This window comes from Musa acuminata, chromosome BXJ2-3 (assembly GCF_036884655.1).
Source record: "Musa acuminata AAA Group cultivar baxijiao chromosome BXJ2-3, Cavendish_Baxijiao_AAA, whole genome shotgun sequence".
Lineage (NCBI taxonomy): Eukaryota > Viridiplantae > Streptophyta > Magnoliopsida > Zingiberales > Musaceae > Musa > Musa acuminata.
The window spans coordinates 40,402,561-40,420,920 of record NC_088340.1 but is presented as its reverse complement, the minus strand read 5'-3'; positions in this window follow the sequence as shown (position 1 = coordinate 40,420,920).

Below are 18,360 nucleotides of genomic sequence, written 5' to 3'. Positions count from 1 at the left end.
TCGGATAATTTATCATATGTATTATATAATTTAGTATTGGTACACTTACCTTGATATAATGTACACCCATATAATGTACACCCATATATGTAAATTATGATAAGTGTGTACATGTTAATATGTTATCATATACATATCAAGGTGTATACATAAGGCTTATGTATTATAATTGATGTACACATAATAAATGTATTAACAGTGATATGTATTATATGTTTATCTAAATAGTTATCATACAATATTCTGTATGGTTATACAGTTAATACATATACATAATATAATATAATATTTAGATAATAGGAATATCATTGTTATTCCTATTATCTAAATATTATATTATATTATATAATATTGTATATAATACATATGTATTATATGATATGCTTAGTTAATAATTATGCTATGTGTATATATTATTTGATAATACATATCATAATAAGCATATTATCATATATTATTTGATATATATGATGTGATAATATATATCAAATAATATATTATAATATTATTATTTATTATCATAATATTTATGGATATTATCAGTGTTAGGTATAATAAGCAATAAATTGATAGTTTAGTAATCATATATGTATTAACACACATATAATATCTATTATTATATCTATGTTACTATCTATACATATGTATATACATATGTATATAAAGCCATGTTTACATTACACATATATTAATAAGCTATATGATAGATACTGTATATATATGTATAACACATATATTAATAATACATATATTATAATACATATAATATATGGATATTATTTAGATATAATAAGTATATGTATGATATATTAATTATAATAAGTATAATAAGTACATTATACAAATATGTATATTATTTAAATATACATGTATATTATAATAATTATCATTATATTATTATATCAATATAGACATATTATAATACATATTATACCATATCTAACTTATATTAATATCATTATATATAATTATATCAACTAAACTATATCAAATTATATTATAATTTCAGATAATATATTATATCAATTTATTGTAATTTGATATTATCATACTACCCAATATCATATAGTATGATATTATTATCTTATACATGTGATATCACATGTATTAATATATTAGTATGATATCACATATAATACTTATTATATTTAGATACTTATTATATCTGTATGATATGGTATAATATCATATGATATAATACATTATGGTATAATATCATAATATATTATACATAGCATATATGATAATAATACATATTATATAATATATCATAATATATTATATGTATGTAATATGTATTATAATATGTGATAATACATATTATATCAGTGTAATATAATACACATAACCATAGTATCTAATAATTTATGAATATATTTGATAAATATCATACACACATGTATTATAAGATACTATGGATAATACATATTATAAGATACTATGGATAATACATATCATAATAAGCAATATGCTTATTGATAATATGGATATGTATATGCTTATGGTGTATAATTTATAATTACATATCACATAGCTTACATAGATATGTATTATTATGATATGTACAGTGATAATACATATCACTTATTTAGGTAGGTACACTTATAATTACCTATTATAAGGTATCTGTACTGTATTGCTATTGATGTTAATTTACATTACATAAGCTACGAAAGGTCAGTAATATTACGATAATTACTAATGATATCACCTTATTCTTAAATTATGAATAAGTGTACACTTATAAGGATAACTACAAAGATATAAAGTTTCATAATTTAGAGTAAAGGGCAGCCATATGATACTATAACTACAAAGATACATATCTCTGTTATATGGATACACATATGTACAGTGTCAAGTTATATGATCTAGTATGGGTGTTATAGACTAAAGGTTATCAAATCTAGGATAACACCCAGTTGGATCAAATAACCCAGTTCATACTGGAGAGATTAACTTTTATCTTTAATTCAATGATCTCTTAGCCTCCGGTATTGGGTTATTACTCCACAGCTTACAGACATCTCATACCTTGTTAGGTAGTCCACCACCCCTGATATCTCGTGCGCGAAGGCGACATTCGGGGTATTTGAAAGTCGCCCCACCATGCCTCGTGTGATTAGCAGATTTGCTTCACCATCCCGCCATGTGTCGTAGCCTCTTGCGAGGATTGATAGTTGGATATTGTGAAAAAAATCCCTAATTGTCATCATTATATCTGGGATCACGTAGATATAATAATATTATTATATACATAACAAGGTATGTATTAAAGACTATACATCATATATCATATAATATCATATAATATGTATATATTATAATATTATATTAAATATTATGATAATATATATTATCATATATGATATACATTATATGTGTTAATATGTTATTATAACAATAGTTATATTAAAATATACATTATATGTACTCATATTATATGATATACATTGTATAATATTATATGATAACAATAGTTAATATGTACTCATATTATATGATATACTATAAGTTAATATCATATAATATTATAAATATGATATGTATTATAATATAAAGTATTATAATAATATATAAGTTAGATAATATATCAATATAGAGATATTGGGTAAAATATCTGAAGTTCTACTTTGAGAAGTCTTTCCAAGGTTTTAATCCAGAGTAGAGTCTGTAAGTTTCTTACTAGTTCTTAATACATATCTCTGTTTTTAAATCTTGAAGCACGCTTTCCTCTTATGGTTCTTAATTTAATCTGTTGAGTTGATAAACATATCTATGTTACTAGTCCTATGGGCTATTGTGCTTCAATATAGGTAGTGCTACATAGATATGATAATATAGTATCTGATACATATATAATTATTTATAAATTTAGGTGATATCACATATTACATATTATATATGTATGATATGTATTAATACATTATATTATCAGGTGATATCATATAATAATATCTGATAGACATATTATGTATATCTAAATAATATCATATAGTATAGTATCATATTATTATTATATTATATCTTATAGTATATCAAATATATAATTTGATATACTATAAGATATTATCTGATAAGTTGACGTTTCTGAAGATGGAGGGGAATTACCATACCCTCAAAAATACCAAAAGGAAGTGGTTGCAGCCGGATTGGAAGAAGATCTAGAGATGGAATACCCCCACCTGGCTAGATTATCTCAACGGGTATATGTGAAAGCATAGGAGTAATTCCTTTGATACCATAAGACGCCCAAGTGGATGGGTGCCAAGTTAAGAGGAAAGCGTGGCTGAAATAGGGACGAGTATTGGGTTAAGTGAATACCATAAGAGGAAAGCGTGCTTCAAGATTGGAATAAGTGCTCTGCAATCACTTATAGTTTGATTGTCTTGATAAGCTAACGTAGTTCATCCAAGTTCAATATGGCTTATCCCATAAACTTTGATAGTTACCAATTATAACCAGTAATAATTATTATCTACATGTGTATCTATAACAGATAATTATTGATTAGGTACATATAAGCCCTAACCTAGATATGTTAGATAATAATGATAACCATATTATAGTAAATTAATATTATCATAGGAATATCATATGATATCTAGTTATAAATTATAATACTAGATAACTATCAAAAATATTTGCTTATGTTTTTATAGCAAATATGGTACATATCATATTATCAGTGTTATAATATATAATATTGCTTATTATATATTATTATCAGATAATATATTGTTATATGTATAATATTGACTATACATGATATGTATATGATATTATATGATATAAATCTATAATATTATCATCCAATGTAAATTAAGTACATTGTGTTATGATATTTACATCATACTTATATAATATGTATATCATATATTATATAATATATAATATTATACATATGTGTAGTGACTTATCACATATTATATGACTTATCACATATCACTTATTATAATAATATGATATTATTATATTATAACGTAATTCATTAGCCATATCACTATAATATATAATTATAACATATTATCCTCAAACATATTATCCAATTCCTGAATGACTATATGAGGCTGGCATCAAAAACATGAAGGCTATTCACAAGCCCAGAACTCTCAGAGAAATTATGGTCTAAAATGCCTAGAGAACTAGGCAAAAGGATCAAGGAGGCATTCGAAACAAAATACAGGGGAAACACAATAGGGATAATCCCAAGAGATAAGAGATAAAGATATGTTTATCTATGTAGATATCACTTTGCTTATAACACCATAGATAACAGTGATATGGGTAATATTGTCAAATATCAATTGTACACCCATCTGCTTATCAAATCTGTACATATCTGGTATCCATAATATGTAGGGATAATTATTGAATAGCCACGATCTTAGACCTTTGCTTATTATCAAAATAAGCAAAGGTAGGTCTTTAATCTGATGGTGTGTTGATATATGTAGATATCATATGTGTTGATATCAATACATATCATATAATTATGGGTATATGATATGTTTATAATTATATCATTTTAGCTTATCAGTGTTAGGTATGGTATTATCATAAACATAATAGCTTATGTACATATCACATTATCATAATATCTATGTATATGATAATATATTATCATATTATCAGATAATTATGGTACTATAAGATACTATCATATAACATATAATATTATTTATGATAATATTATGATAATATATATTATATGATATAATATATATTGATATCATGTATAATTGCTTATTAATTTACATATCTATAATATTTATTAACATATGTGTTAATATGTATTGATATGTGTGTATGGCTTTGTTTAGTGATAATACTGTATGGTGATAAGCATATTTACTACAATATTATCATATAGTCACCAGATAATATAGTCACCTATACATATCGTTGATAAATTATGTACACTTATAATTATCTTGCTATACATATGTACTTAATTTACATTGGATGATAATAATTATATCATATACATATTAATATCATATAATTACATATTATATGATATACATATCATATATGTATAATATCACAATATACATATATTATAATTACCTATTATAATTTATAACTTATGTACATAATAATAACACATCATAATATTGTTTAGTATTATCACTGTACATATCACTGTATATGTTTACTAAATTTATGTATATGTACAGTGATAAACAATATTATTAATTTAGATAATAAGTAAGGATAATGTGGACCTACTCTAAATTATTAACTAATAGATATTGGTACCGTAATAGATTAGAACACCATAGATAGTCCCATTGTGTTTCCTACTTATTTTAAAATTGATCTTTGCTTATCTATGTACTATGATATCACTTTTAATGCAAAGTGATAAGGTCTAGGAATAAGGGTTTAGCTTATCCATAGGATAACCTTTATGTATTAGTTCCTCTTAACTTGATTTAACAATTGAACGATCTGCCGAGCAAACTTATGGGATACCATAAGTTTCTTACTAGTATCAAAAGAATTACATATAATATGTTAGCTAGTGACCATAACATGTATAATTATATAATAATAAGCAAGAATATTATTATATAATATGTATAATATCATATAATATTATTATATGATATAATTTAGGTGTATGATATATGATGCATATCATAATAGCTTATATAATCATATAATATCATACACCATAATATGATATACATATGTTATAATTGGATAATATGTCACTACACATATTATTAGCTAGTGACCATAACATGTATAATTATATATTATATAGTGACCATAATTATACACCATAACATGTGTAGCACTTAGCTAGTGACCATAACTATCAATAATATCATTTATACATATTATACATATAATATTATATCAATGATAATATTATACATATATCAATTATACATTGTATATGCATCGTCGGCAGTATCAAATTACAGACCACCCACCGACTCAACAATGGGACCAGCCAACTATGGCAGGATATTAAGAACTAGTAATTGCTTCACCATATCTTTAGTCCCTGTTATCAAATAAGCTTCAGTATCGCGTAGATATCAAATATAGATAATATCAACTAATTATATTATCACTTATCTTTATCATAGATATGTTTATCTTATGGTATTATAAGCAAAGTTCTTATAGCTAAGTAATAGTTAATAATATTGGTACATATTAATTTGTAGAATAATATTAGCTTACAGTATACAACTACGATATGGGTTGAGGTAGGTCCACATTATCATAATGTTAATGCTATAGGTCTATGCCTAATTATATTAATTTAGGTTACAGTATTAATAATTACTAATACTGTATATTATGATAAACATATATCATTTAATATTGTAGCTTATAAGTTAGATATGGTATAATGATATGGTATAATAAGCTATCTGATATGTATGCAATACATATATTATAATATGTCTATGTAATGCCATATATTATACATATACATATATCATTATACATAATATTATTTATGTATAATATTATAGTATATTATAATATAAAATAATGTATTTAATATATTACCATATATTAAATATAATGATAATATATCATTATAATATTTATAATGATATATATGTATAATATTATAATATTATACATATAATATTATATATGTATATGTATTGATATAATAATATAATTATCATTATATTGTTATTATATTAATAATATATAATAATATTATAGTATATTATAATATAAAATATGACTTGGAATAATTAGATATCATATGTGTTGATATCAAAGATATATGATAATACAGTGTATACAAAGGTATACACTGTATTGCTACACATAATTTATGATAAACATATGTACAGTGATATGTACACCATACACCCATAATTAAGCACACTACGAATTATTCTATCGTAGTACTTGCCGGGGCAAGTCATCTTATGTGATCTACTTATTCGAAATGGCTTCTAATTTCAAGATTGAAGTGTTGATTCCAAAGTGTTATTTGCACTAAAACCAATGTCAGAAGTTTTCTAACTTCATTTTGACGCTCAAGTTAGTTATCGAGAATTTAGTGAGTATGAATTTTTTCGAGAAGAGAGCTTCTCGGTATAACTCGAGAGATAGTTTTTATACTTGGTCCACAGAAGAGATAGCCTATAACTGTCTCAATGTCCCCATTTGATCTTTTATCCACATGGGTGATAGGGGATAAACAGGTTTGAATGGCCTCCCTTGGACCCCTCAGCGTACTTCGAGGGATTCATAGTGCAATGCTCAATTCATCCAAGAGGCTCATCGCCAATGTGTTTCTTTGTAGCGTGAAGGAGACACTTATAGGTGTGGGTCGATTTTCCCTAACTCACATATCTCGAGAATATTTCGTCCTATACCTCCATCATAACGGATTTATTTTTGCGTGGGTCGAGTTTTTCGACTCACATGCCTCAAGCACATTTAGTCATGCGCCTCTGTCATAACGAATTTATCTTAACACGGATCGGGTTTCCTGACTTCACACACCTCAATCACATTTTGCTCTACGTTTTCACTATAGCAGGTTTATCTTTCATCTGTCATGGCGGGCTTAAGTCCTCCCTCCATTGTGGAGGATTTCAAAGTCCATTTTCCATTATGGTGGATTTCATGTCCCCCCTCCATCATGGTAGATTTCGAGTCCTCCTTTCATTATGATGGATTTCAAAGTAGTTCCTCTACCATAGCATATTTCGGGTCCTCCCTCCATTGTGACGAATTTTAAAATCTTTATTCTACTATGGTCGGTTTCAGATTCTTTTGCTATTAGTGTCTCTTAGAAATTGCTTCCAAAGAAACACTTATCTCGATTGTATAAGGAGAAAGATTGACATCCTAATTACTAGAGGAGAGAAATTGGCAAAGATCGACGTCCTAATTACTAGAGGAGAGAAATTGGCATCCTCCTTATAAATCTCTTTCCCATTATGGAGCTGGACTCAATTTTTTGAATGAGCCTCTATAGTCCAAAGTTTCTATAACCTCGGGAACTATTAGCCTCAACCCCAAGGCCTCCTTAAGAGGCATCTCGCTCCTCGCCTTGATTCTCGGCAAGGTTAAGATGTCTTTGAGTCCCTCATCCCAACATCAATTCTGCATTTCTATCTTAGGTCAAGATGTATTTTCTCTCTCATATAAGTTTTTTTCGATCTTCTAGCCATCGATCAGTTAAGATTTGTGCTCCATCTTTGGACAGTTCGAGGTTTGAGAAGGTTGTGTCCTCTTCATCAGAGAAAGTATCTCCCATGAACGCAAGGGTTCTTTAGGACTTGAGTCCACGAGAAGTTCTCATGATTATGATTCAGTGATGAACACACCTCTTTTGGATCACTTGCAAACTAAGTATTGTATCCCGATCAGGTTCGATATGCAAGTTACTCAATCCGATCAGACCCTTTTGACCCTGCTCCTAGGTCTTTCTATATCTTGTGATGCCCTCGAGGTGGGCCTTCATCTTTCTCTTTACCTAGTGATAATGTCCTGCCTTCAATGGTGGAGATATTGTCTTTTTCAAATGGCTCTCAACTCATGATGCTATCTGATAGTATTCATTGGAGAATACCAGCATACTGATATTTCTCCAACCTACATCTTTTTTGTTACTTATTTTCAGTCAATAACAACACCGACTCACCTCCTCGCCCTACCACCTAAATTGCTACCTCTAGTTGTTGATCTCTCCCTCTTTTGTTTTTAGTCGTTTGGTCGGTTTACTTGATTCGTTCCTTTAAAGATACATCTTACGATCGATACCCCAGGCCTCATGGCCAACATCTGATACTCTGGGGTAGCCCTTCCTGGCCTACAACATCCGAGACCTTAGGAGTAAAACTTATTCAAATTTACGATGTCATGTTCTCGGTAATGTCACATCCTTTGTTGTCCTGAGGCAGTATGTTCCATCCCAGACGACTTCGATGACTCGATAAGGTCCATCCCATTTTGACACTAGCTTCCCTTGAGACCTCATTGGGTCATTGACCTTGGCCCTTTGGAGCACCAAGTCTCCTAGTCCAACCCCCTGAGGCCAACTCCTCGATCGTAGAGCTTGATTATCACCCTTTTGTATCTCAACACTCGTAAGTGTGCTTCGACTTCATTGATTAAGTCAAGTCTAGCTCAAGGTCCGTCTTCAAAGGTTTCATTGTTAAAGCTCTCAACCCAAGGTGTCGGGAAGACTATCTTGGGTGATAGGATAACTTTAGTGTTGAACGCTAAGCTGAATGATAATTCTCCCAAGTTGGTCTTGGGTGTCAACTGGGAGGCCCATAAAATGATTGGCAGCTCGTCCACCTAGGTGCCCTTTGCTCCAATGACCCGCTTATTTAATCTTTCGAGGATGTCCTAATTGGTGACCTCGACAAGACCATTGGTTTAGAGATGAGCTACCGAGTTGAACCTCAATTGAATATCGTAGGACTAGCAAAACTTCTTAAACTTCATATTGTTGAATCGAGTCATGTTATTGATCATGAGGGCCTTTGGGATTCCGAAGTGGGTAATGATATTTTTTCATATGAATCCCTTGTCTTCATGAAGTAGTATACTCCTACAACGAGGAGCCTCTGATAGCTCGAAATTGATAAAAAGGGTCTAAGGAGGTCCATTCCTCACTGGGCAAAGAGTTATGCATAATCAATTGGGCTCAAGGGGACCGTCAGTTGGTGTTGTATCTAAGTAAACTTCTGACACTAGTGGCACCTCTTAATGTAGGCGATTGCAACTTTACACAACATCAATCAGTAAAACCCTTGCCAAAGAACCTTGAACGTAACGGTCTGCCCACCTATGTGCTCCCAATAAATACATTCATGCATGTCAATAAGCACCCTTTCAACTTCTTACGATGTCATACATCTAATGAAAGGTTAGTCGAAGGAACTATAGTATATATAGTCGTTAATTATGAAATATTATGCTTAATAATACCTGAATCTTCGAGCCATTGTGGGGTTAGTAGGGAGTGTCTCGTCTTTTTTGTAGCATAAGATCTCGTTCATTCAACTTGGTTCCTCCTTGATCGTGGCCATATTGTGTCTTTTGATAGTTCAGGTCGGTAATGTCTTGACCATTAGGCAACCCTCTTCTAGAGCTCGGGTAGAGGCTAACATGACAAGTGCATTAACTTGGGCATTTTCTATGTGAGGGACCCGCAACACATTGAGTCAAGAGAAATTATGAGCTAACCGTCATACCTCAGCAAGGTACTTCACCATGGTCATGTCTCAAGCTTTGTAGCTCTCTTTTACTTAGTTCATGATCAATTGTGAATCACTAAACACCGTCAAATCTTACACCTGGAGCTCTCGGGCAAGTTAGAGCCCTGAGAGAAGTGTTTCATATTTGGTATCATTATTAGAGATCTTAAACTCGAACTAGAGAACTTATTCATACACTTGCTTGTTTGGACTTTTTATGACAAGTCAACTATCGTCCCTTTCCAAGGTGGCGAAACCATCTACGAACAAGTTCATGCCGAGAGAGTGTGACCATTGACCTTGACCTCGGGCGGTAGGGTTAGCTTCGATATGAAATTCGCCAACATCTAAGCCTTTATGGCAACCCATGATATGTATCATATGTTAAACTCGCCTAGCTCTATCGACCACCTCAGCAACCACTCTGAAACGTCAAATCGAGAAAGGACCTGCTTGAGTGGTTGGTCAATGATCGCTTGTTTGAGATGCACTTGGAAATATAGATGGACCTTCCTTGCTGCTAATACTAGCGTAAATGTCAGCCTCCCAATGGAGGGGTATTGCTCCTTGGGTTCGCTTAGTATATGACTAACATAATAAATAGGTCTTTGGATTCTCGAGTCATCCTACACCAATATTGAGCTGACAGTCTACTCGATGGTAGCAAGATAAAGGCTTAGATCTTCACTCAAAATAAAGGAGAAGAGCGATGACAACCGGGCGAGGTGGTACTTCAACTCCTAAAATGCATGACACTTCTTAGTCCACAGGAAATCTTTTGGGTTATTTAACATCCAAAAGAAGGGTAGACACTTGTTGTTAAACTGGGATAGGAACCTACTAAGTGTTGTTATTTGCCCTGTTAGCTATTGTACTTCATTTACCGATCAAGGTGGATGCATCTCCAATATAGTGTGGACCTTCTCGAGGTTTGTATCTATTCTTGTCTAGTGAATAATGAGCACACTTGGTCGGGTTGAGATGCATATTGAATCTATTCAAAACCTAAAATATCTCGATCAAGTCTGCTGGATGTGAGTCAGTTGTTCTGCTTTTGACTATCATGTTGTCTATATACACTCTCATGTATCTCCCAGTCTGGTACTTCAATATCTTATTTCCCATCCTTTAGTATGTGACCCTCACATTTTTCAATTCAAATGATATAACTTTGTAACAATATATACTTCGATATATGATAAAACAACTATATTCTGAATCCTATGGTGTCATTTTTATTTGGTTATATTCTGAGAATACAACTATGATGGTGAAGAACTTGTGGCTCGAGATAGCATCAACTAGTTGATCGATTCGGGGGTGAGGGTAGCTATTCTTCAAACATGCTTTATTGAGATCAGTATAGTTAACACACATTCTCTAATTTCTATTAAACTTTTTAACCAATACAATATTAGCAAGCCATTAGGGGTACTGTACCTCGATAATAAATCCTGCTCCTGATAGCTTATCTACTTTATTGCTAATTGCTTGCTAGTATTCAAAAGCAAACTTATGAGGCTTTTGCTTCACAAGTCGAGCCTCGGGGGATATGTTCAAGTGGCGTTGGGCCACGTAAGAGTTTATTCCTAGCATGTCTCTCGGTGACCATGCAAACACCTTGATGTTCTCATTGAGAAAGTTGATGATCTACACTCACTTCTTCTCATGAACTGTCACCCCAACCTTGACAACCCAATCAGGATGGGCCTTGTCCAAAGGTGTCTTAACTAATGACTCCATTGGCTCTAGATGTGAGAGGAATTTATCAAAATTCTAAGGATCTAATAATGGTGCCTCGGACCGGGCATTTTTCAGTAAGGAGAATATCATCAGATACCACTAGTAAGACTCCTTCGGATTGCTTCTCAACTCCCTAACACCGGTCCTTCTTAGGAATTTCATCACTATGTGGTAGGTCGACACTATAACCTTTAGCCTATTTAGCATAATTCATCCTATGATTGCATTGTAGTAGGGTTCATTGTCATTTTGGAGCATGGGTCATCGTCGAATGTGATGTGTAGGTTCATAGTCCCGAGAGGAGAGATAGAGTTATTAGTGAATCTCATCAGTGAAGAAGTCATAGGGGTGAGATTGTTTGCCAAGAGCCTAAGTGTTAAAAAGCGTCAAAGTAGAGGATATCGACAGAGCTACCTATGTTGATTATGACTCTTTTTACTCGAGCATTAATCATCGTTGCGGCGACTACCAAGGCATCGTCATAGTTTGGGTCGAGGTACTCCATCTCTTCTTCCTTAAAGATTATTTTTGAATCATCTTCTAACCTTAGGTACTTCTCAATAGTGGCTTAGGCATAGGCTTTGCGACCCAATAAGCTATCTCCTCTCGAGGCAAGTCCATTGATGGTAATATCGATATGTCCTTTCACCAAACTCGGGCCTCCAAACAAGCCTCCCGAGTTGCCCTCAATAATGAGTTCCTCGATTTGTTCCTTCAAATCACGATAGTCTTCCTTGCCATGGTCATAATCGTAGTGGAAGCGATAATAATTAGATTTGTCCCTCCTCTCCAATGGTGTCTTCATCGGTTGAGGGTCCATCAAGAATGTTTTTTTTTTTATTTATAAAAAGATATTGATTTTCGTCATGTTCAGGATAATCCACTTGGACCTTGGGTAAGGCAGCTCGAGTTGGTCATGTTTTCTTTATCGTGGTGGCCTCGAGGTCGAAGCTAACGATGGTTACTCCTGTCGTGGCCTTTTACACGTCTCCTAGTACTTAGTTGAGACTTTTGCCTCTACGGTTATGCATCATTGGCTCTCTAGAAGACCTTGGGTATCATCGCTAATGGCATCTCCACCGATGACTAGAAAAGGAAAGAAAACTAAGGCTTTATCATGAAGGCTTGAATCACTACTGACGAATGGGCTTCTTGCGTACCTCAAATTTTGTTAGTGAATCGAACAATGAAGTCGGAGAGTATCTTTTCCTCCTTTTGCCTGAGTCCGAGTAACATCGTTGTCGATGGCCTTAGGCGTATATTCCCAAGGAAGTAGAGCTCAAACTCTTCTACGAGCTAAGCAAAGGAGCTAACTGAGAGTGGCTTCAAGCGAGTGTATCATTCTCCTACCAAGCCTCTCAGCATTGTTGGAAATGTGCAACACATCAAAACGTCTGAGATGACATACAGAGACATTTAGACGCGGAAGGTAATAATGTGCTCTATCGGGTCGGTACTATCATCAAAGGCCTCTAAGGATAGGGGGCAAAAGTTTATTGATATCGATTCCTCTTGGATGTTATGAGTGAATGGGGACCGACCCAATGTGGGATCGATCAAAGCTCTCCCATCTGGATTGTTGGAACTCTCACCGTATCTCATCTAAACATTGATCCACTTGTCATAGTTGGACCCTTAGGGAGTCATCTATCGAATATGTTGATCATGTCTTGAATTCGAGTAGAGCAACGCGATGGTGCGATGGTGCACTGAACTCCATGGTTAAGGAGCTGGGCACTCCTTTAACTAGTAGTTCAATATGCCTTGGGCGATATTAAGATGGTAGCTCGCATTAGTTGGGAGGATTCCAACATATGCTGGTGCTAGTGACAGTTGAGGTGTCGACCATAGTTGAGATAGTGGTGTCCCTTTTTGGGTTAGCTGAGGCATGAGTGGAGCGATAGCCTATATCATGTCTGTGAGCATCTGCACATAATAGATGAGGTTCAGAAATACCTTAGCAAGGACGAGCAGGTGGCTCAAGTTCATCTCTAGGGTTGAGAAGCTTAGGTTATTGAACAAATGCTAGTATCGTGTAGACGTTTTGTGCCAAAGTGGATGCATCCACATGTGGAAAGGATAGCAGTTTCCCCCTTGAGTAGAAGTACTATGGATTAGAGGTAGAGCTCCTCACTGGAGCATTCGTTGAGAGGATTGATGGTTAGACGTTCCTATAACATTAGGCCTTCCCAACACCAAAATGTTAGGGGAAATCATTATCCAATCTAAGTCTACTCAACATGGCCTAAACTCGAAGGCATAGGAGTATCCAAAGTAGCTTCGAGGTGGCTCCAAGGTGAAAGCATTGAGCTCTCGAGGCACCACCTATATTAAGATCAATGTTGGGAGTGGTTTCTAGACCCGATCCCGCTGATGCTCAAGTTAGCTATCGAGGACTTAATGAGTACGAGTCTTTTTGGAAAGAAAGCCCCCTGACCTAATGTTAGGGGTTAGCTTTTATATATGGTCCACGAATGTGACAATTGGTAATCGCCCCAACATTCCCCTTTGACGTTTTATCCACGTGGATGATAAGAGTGAGGTAGGCCTGAACCACCTCCCTTGGACTATTGTCCACACAAGCAAATAGGCAAAGGGTGATTGAGACATTTTTTATATACCAGCATATATTTGGTGACTATATACCGAATGATGATTGATCGTTAATATGTTATATGTTAATATTATATTTATATTAATATGGTCTAAAGATAATTGACATGGGTCGAATCTGGTTAATGATAAGCCCTAAATTTTTAAGCCTTTCACTTCCCTTCTTCGTTAATATCTGTATCATCATCGCCCATAATGATAACATCACACAACATAGGACAATGCTATCACATTGATCGATAGCTATTGGGTCCACAAGTGGGACTGAGGTGCCAATCATGGGAGGCCTTCTTTTGGTGTCACTTCGTTTTGCCAAGACATGCAAGTGGTGATGTCGCACCGACTGTGGGGCCCTTACCAAAAATATAGTCACTGAGAAGAACACGTAAGAAGAGAGAACTTTGGGGTGAGTTCTTTGGTAACATAAAAGTCAAAACTAATAAAACAAGTCACGTGTGGAATTGGAGGAGGTAAGGAAACTAAATCGTTAGTGGTCGCATGGGCTCAAACCTAACTCGAGTCTATCTTTGTTTCTTATGGTGGGCTCCACTTGTCACCACGGCCCTGCCTACCTCATTCTTGTAATTTCATTAAGTACTTGTTGCCCTCTAATTAATTATGTACCTTTATTGAGTTATGATTTCTTTTTAGTAGTGAAAAAAGTTTGAAAAGATGATAATGAAACTATTGAAATAGATAATTAGTATAAGCAATTAGTTACTACTTGATAGGGAATATACAATCAGTTAATCATCACTCGCCACATCAATATCACTTAAGATCCATGGGAGAAAAAAAGGCTCAAACAACCCAACACCCTCCTCACGTGGATAGGAGTTTAAGAAATAACTTGAGTTAGGTACGAATTGCTTCTCCTATGAAATATTCATATAAATATTTCTGATAATCCAAGGGACAATTCGGATCGGTTATGAAGTATATCCCTATGGAATTTTTATAGAAATATTTTCGTAAGTCTAATGGGCAGCTCGGATCAGTTATGAATTACCTCCCATGTTGAATCTTTATGAGATATTTCTTCTCTCCAGAATTAGGTATAAAAATATATCCTTAACTCCAAATAAAGACACACTAAAATCAAGAACGTATATATGCAAAAGTTGATCGCGAGACTAACGAGTGATCAATTCGGGAAGCTTATCTTGACTTTGGTCTTTGTGCAGGTAACATCTCAAGAGCATGATATTTTCATGGGAGAAGACACTTTTCATCTCGGATAATTCTACATATACAAATTAGAGCTATATAAGATTCACAACAACATAAATATATTTTAATCTAAATACTTACTTAAAAAAACTCTAAATATTTTCTCATTTAAATAGCTATCATAGGAGAATATATCTCAAATTAAAAGATTTAGAAATTTCTAACATAAATAACAAAAATGGGAGGATTTATGGATAAAATCAAAAGAGTTTGGATGATGTATAACAATTTTAATTTTTTGTAAAAAATAATTTCATTATTACTTTAATCATGTATAAGTACGTATGATGTTGCAAAAAAAAATCAAAAATCTTATCATCAATAGTCAAGATTTTTATTAGTTAAATTGGCTTAGTTATTTGAAATATTCAAAAAAAATATCAGAACTATTTCGAACATTTAACTTCTGATAAATAAATAAATAAATAAAATTTAAGATTTTAGTAATTAATTTAAGAATTCCAAAGATTTATAGAAACCCCTTAATTTCCATATTGCCGCCCACACAAACATCCTTGCCATAAGTAGCTCACTTTTTGTCATCTTGACCATTTTACCCAATGCAAGCGGAACTCTACTTTTCCTCATTTACTTTATATTCTTGATCAGTCCGTCGACATCCCCCTCTCTTCGTCGCCGTGGCCGCCTTCGACTCCTTCTCTCTCGCATCCGTCTCGCGAGGAAGCCTCCCTCGACGATCTTGTCTCCTCCCAATCGCAGCCAATCCCTCGTCGGTATCGTCTTCCTTTCTTCCCTTCCCCCCTCCCAATTCGACGTTCTTGGTTCTTTCCCATTTCGTTTCCTCCGTATTTGATGCGTGCATCAACCCGGTAAGGCCCGATCCAACTGTCATGTAGTTTGTGCATTCTTTTTTATTTACTGCTTGTTTGCTTAGAGATTTATTTTCGACTCCCTTTCATGTTGGTCAATTTGGTTTAGTGTTAAAATGAGTACATTAAGTTGTCGTAGCTCGAGCTAAATGTAACCCTTATTTTTATTATTTATTTTTCATGTGGCACCAATCATGCAATAATTGGATTTTAGTGACCGAAGTGTACATGAATCCCAAGATCCCGTCGGACGTCTTCTTCATCTTTTGTTAGAGAGAATAGTTATAATTCAAAGCAAGCCAATTTGATTACAGCCTACAACACACCATCATCTCAAGGCAAGCTCAGCATGGGTGATATCATGCTGAGCTTGCCTTGAGATGATATCAAATGATAAATTAACCTATGTGCTTATCTTATGTAATTTGATATGTTTATAAGCCACATAATTTATAGAATATCTATTCGGATAATTTATCATATGTATTATATAATTTAGTATTGGTACACTTACCTTGATATAATGTACACCCATATATGTAAATTATGATAAGTGTGTACATGTTAATATGTTATCATATACATATCAAGGTGTATACATAAGGCTTATGTATTATAATTGATGTACACATAATAAATGTATTAACAGTGATATGTATTATATGTTTATCTAAATAGTTATCATACAATATCCTGTATGGTTATACAGTTAATACATATACATAATATAATATAATATTTAGATAATAGGAATATCATTGTTATTCCTATTATCTAAATATTATATTATATTATATAATATTGTATATAATACATATGTATTATATGATATGCTTAGTTAATAATTATGCTATGTGTATATATTATTTGATAATACATATCATAATAAGCATATTATCATATATTATTTGATATATATGATGTGATAATATATATCAAATAATATATTATAATAATATTATTTATTATCATAATATCTATGGATATTATCAGTGTTAGGTATAATAAGCAATAAATTGATAGTTTAGTAATCATATATGTATTAACACACATATAATATCTATTATTATATCTATGTTACTATCTATACATATGTATATACATATGTATATAAAGCCATGTTTACATTACACATATATTAATAAGCTATATGATATATACTGTATATATATGTATAACACATATATTAATAATACATATATTATAATACATATAATATATGGATATTATTTAGATATAATAAGTATATGTATGATATATTAATTATAATAAGTATAATAAGTACATTATACAAATATGTATATTATTTAAATATACATGTATATTATAATAATTATCATTATATTATTATATCAATATAGACATATTATAATACATATTATACCATATCTAACTTATATTAATATCATTATATATAATTATATCAACTAAACTATATCAAATTATATTATAATTTCAGATAATATATTATATCAATTTATTGTAATTTGATATTATCATACTACCCAATATCATATAGTATGATATTATTATCTTATACATGTGATATCACATGTATTAATATATTAGTATGATATCACATATAATACTTATTATATTTAGATACTTATTATATCTGTATGATATGGTATAATATCATATGATATAATACATTATCGTATAATATCATAATATATTATACATAGCATATATGATAATAATACATATTATATAATATATCATAATATATTATATGT